The sequence below is a fragment of the Pistacia vera genome, unplaced genomic scaffold (assembly GCF_008641045.1).
Source record: "Pistacia vera cultivar Batoury unplaced genomic scaffold, PisVer_v2 Contig570, whole genome shotgun sequence".
Taxonomy (NCBI): Eukaryota; Viridiplantae; Streptophyta; class Magnoliopsida; order Sapindales; family Anacardiaceae; genus Pistacia; species Pistacia vera.
In genome coordinates, this window is record NW_022196413.1 from 613,269 (window position 1) to 617,416 (window position 4,148).

Genomic DNA, 4,148 nt, shown 5'->3' on the forward strand with positions numbered 1-4,148 from the left:
AAAAAAAAAAAAAAAAAAAAAAAAAAAAAAAAAAAAAAAAAAAAAAAAAAAAAAAAAAAAAAAAAAACCTATATAACAGAATGAAAAGCTCAAACAAAGCTCAGGACAATTCAAAAATCAAAGTCAATAGCACAAAATTAACCCAAAACCCCTTCCCATTGATTATCTTGCTTAATAAAGTACTTCAAAAGCATAAGATCTTTTTGTAGAACTATTGATGCTGTTACTTAATTAATTAACTATCTGACGAGCAGCATATTCTCAAAAATGATACTCATAGGCACAGAGTTCGTCCTTGTTCACCCCACACACACCAAGAAAAGGGAAAAAGGTACGCACAAATATTTTAATAATAGAAGGCAAGGGTTAATATTTCCAATACAGAACACATATGATACAAAATTCTGAGGACAAAACTAATTTTATTAAAATAACAGAAGTGGATGTGGCTCCTTGACAACCATCACAGCCTCCATTAAGATTAAGGATAACAGCAGAATTTTCTGGGATACAAAACTTCCCCAATAGAAACCATACCTTGGGATTCTTCATCTTCAGACCCATATCCATTGACTTCTCCAGGAGTATTTTTATGTCTGAACTTATAGAACCAGTTTCAGACTGGAACACAATTTCTAAAACTGTTAGTAATTCTGATCATACAAGATCCAATTAAAACAAAGAACAACTAAACAACATTACCAAGACAAGGTGATACTGCTTGGGGAGGGTAATGATGAAACCCTTAGTGACTGGTCTATAATAAGAAATGTAGGAAGGGCAGTAGTGGATTAACTGTGATAAAAAGGCAACTAACGTGTGAAGAGAAGAAAAAGTGGACTGGACAGGTGGCGAAAGGAGAATGGTGGATGGTTGAATTCTGTTAGGAGAAGGGAGTGAATAAAAGGAGCAGCAGAAGATTGCTGAGAGAGGGGTATCTGAAAAGTGAATATAGTGAAGGGGAGGTAGCTAGCCCTCGAAGTCCAGCATGGAGGTAGCTGGCCCTCGAAGTCCAGCATATTAGTATTCCATTGTTATTTTGATTAATTTCTTGTTATTCTTGTGTTAAGATATAACCGGCCTGAATGAATGAAATGTTCAACATCTCAATACAGTTATACAGACTTGTGAACCTTGATGTTTCCTTGAAATTGTTTGAATATACTCTTGTGTTTATCATTTTTGGTGTGGTTGGGTAAAAGAATCTAGGTGGGTTCGCATCAGACAACAAGGCTACAATTGGGATAGCACACAATCCGATGCATCATGATAAAATTAAGCACGTGGAAATAGATTGACATTTCATCAAGGAGAAGATAGAAGATAAGCTATTGTGTGTTACCTACTTGCCTACAAGTCAGTAGACAACAGATATTCTTACAAAAAGACTGCCCAGACAATTGTTTGATAATCTAGTTTCCAAGCTGGGAATGATAAATATCTATTCACCAGCTTGAAAGGGAGTATAGGATTTCTAGATTAGAATATTATCAATTTAGGAGTTATCTAAGACTTATCTAGTTTAAGAGATTGAAATAAAAAGAGATAGTATTAGTCTAGAGTCCTAATCCTAGTCTAAGAGTTATCTATTTGGGTCTTAGTTCAATTATATAACGGAGAGTTTTGTAAATACAAAGATATATGTTTGGAATAAAATACTATCAGGATTTGTTTTCTCCTGATTTCAATAATTATTTAATTAAGCAGTGAAACAAAATACCCGACTATAAACTGAGTTTTGACTATGAGACACAATGACATTACATTTTGTTTAGGAAAGGTCAGCTAGTAATGGTAGGCGGCAACATCAGGAAGCATTATATCTTATTTCGAGCTGTTTATATGGTTCCTAGTAAGAATTAGGTTTTCATACAAAACAAAATCTGATAGCTAGGTCTACAGCAGAAGTTGATTATAAAGCCATGGCTCACATAATTTTCAGGCTATATTCACAAAAATTGTTTACAGAAGATGAGATTCAATAGCAAAAGGCCTATGGAATAGTTTTCTGACAATCAAGCTACAATTAAAATACTATTTGATTGCTTCATGAGAACTCTCTCCCCCCATTTTGTTAAATTCACAACATTTCTTTCTGTCATAATCAGTCCCAATCTCTCATCCAATATAATTCCTGACAAAAGAAATCTTATTTGTCTCTCTCTCTCCCATCCTCTCATGAATTCACAGCATTCCTTTCTCTAATAAAACTCCCTAATCCCAGTCAAATCTGATTCCTAATCCTTCCTCCCTTCTCCCTGTCTCTGAAATCTCTGTCTGTATCTAGTATCTAACACAAATGAGCTCTCTCTCTCTCTCTCTCTCTCTCTCTCTCTCTCTCTCTCTCTCATGTGGACACACAAATAACACACAAAGAAGCAAAAGATCTTTCTCAGGAATTTCTCCCCATTTTAAGTATACTACAAAGTCTGCTACTTTTAATTAGTCTCACTTTTGCTTGGAGGATGCATCTGCTAGGATTTTCAGATAAGTTAGAAAACTAATGCTGACTGATAGTAAAATATTGTTACCATGAAACTTAGCAGGTAAGAAACCATCGGTAGCAGGGTTCCAGATCACAGTGTCAATCCCATTTAGAATACTGAAATACCTAAACGATAACATAGCACAACATTGTCAAATATAAGAAGGAGAATGATCAAGCAATCAGCAAAAGAGTGAAAAAAGGAAGCCGACTACTCATTGTAATACAAAACACAGCCTTAGCCATGCATTAGGCAATCCAACAAAGTTAAACCTTATATTAATTCCCAATTTCAGTAGATTGACAAAGTAAACAGCACTAATTGTAATTTCATATTGTCACATAGTTTCTGATTTGTGAATACCACCCAAAGTAACAAACAGAAAAAATTGCTTGGATAATGAGACAGATTATATCCAATGAAAGGTATTAGTTTAACGCCAAAACTTGTAAAGTCCTTCATTTTTTCCTTTCCAGTTAAAGAGAGTATAGCAACCTGTGAGTGACATTGCATGATTAGTTACTTGAGAAGAGTAGTACTAAAGCCACCTCACTGGAAAGATTTGACCTTCCAATGCTAAAGTTGAGTTTGGTTGTGGCAATGGAATTGAGACCAAGGAATTGTGTAAGGAATGAACTAAAGACAGGAATAACTTCCACTGACACTGAATCCATTATGGCATTTGGTTAACTATCGAAAAAGAATCCACTAAATATTCTTTTAAAACAACTACTCCTACCATGAACATGCATTAGGCCTATCACTGACCTAAATATTCCATACTGTAATACATGAATCTCTGTTTTCATTTTTCAAATAAAACAATATAGCCGATACGATGATGATTCCTAACATTTGATAAAAATTCGGTAACTAAAAATATCCAATTTAACAGTAGAAATTACTAAAGACACTAATAACAATCATAAAAATTATGCTACAAGATCAGTTGATATTTTAACAATACTAAGGAGTAAATGTCTAAAGTAGATTCTATAGACAGTAAGACGGTGTACAGGCAATTTAACATTTTTCAATTGATAACAGATGGAGGTACTACAATGTATTAGGAAAAAGAACCAATATCAAAGCTATAACAGTCATTAACTATAAGGAAATCATCTGATTAATGGTTCTAGTAGCTACAACTTGTATTATGTTGCCAACATATGCACTTGACAGGAATGTTAAGATTTTAAATCCAAGTACTGAAAAAAATATAAATACATATAAGCAAAATGTATTGAAAAACTCACTTGTCGCGATTTCTTATTAATGTGCTTGCAAGCCATCCAGAGCAAAGTGTCTCTTTAAGATACGTTGGAGAGACTGTACTGAAGAAGAAGAATTACACACTCAGTTAGGCAAAAGATTTAAGGAGTAAGTCCATGCACTAGTTTACACTGTTTGTGGAAACGGATACATTAACATTCAACTTAAATTCAATCTCTGCAGTTCACTTTTTATTGGAGTATGTGCCTATGCGTGTGACGCAGGTTTTGGATATACGAAGACCATGGATTTTGAATCGCTGAGAAGCCTGGAAGTTTTTCAAAGAAGTCTTATTCCAACAGTCTGCTTGATGCCCTAGAAATCCAAGTATTTAATGCTTTAAAATGATACATAGAGAAATAGTTCCTAGAAAGGTCCAAATCATAGCTT

The 4,148-nt window shown here is 34.2% G+C and overlaps 1 long non-coding RNA gene across 1 annotated transcript in view; it reads right to left on the reverse strand.

Moving 5' to 3' along the window:
- The window catches only part of LOC116108868, a 5,570-nt gene extending 1,747 nt beyond the window's left edge, over window positions 1-3,823 (reverse strand). Inside the window, exons 1-3 of the long non-coding RNA XR_004124693.1 lie at window positions 3,743-3,823; window positions 2,532-2,611; window positions 538-621 (exon numbers count right to left, since the gene is read on the reverse strand). This is a non-coding gene — a long non-coding RNA (uncharacterized LOC116108868). The remainder of the gene's footprint in view (window positions 1-537; window positions 622-2,531; window positions 2,612-3,742) is intronic.
- Between the last annotated feature and the right edge of the window lie 325 nt (window positions 3,824-4,148).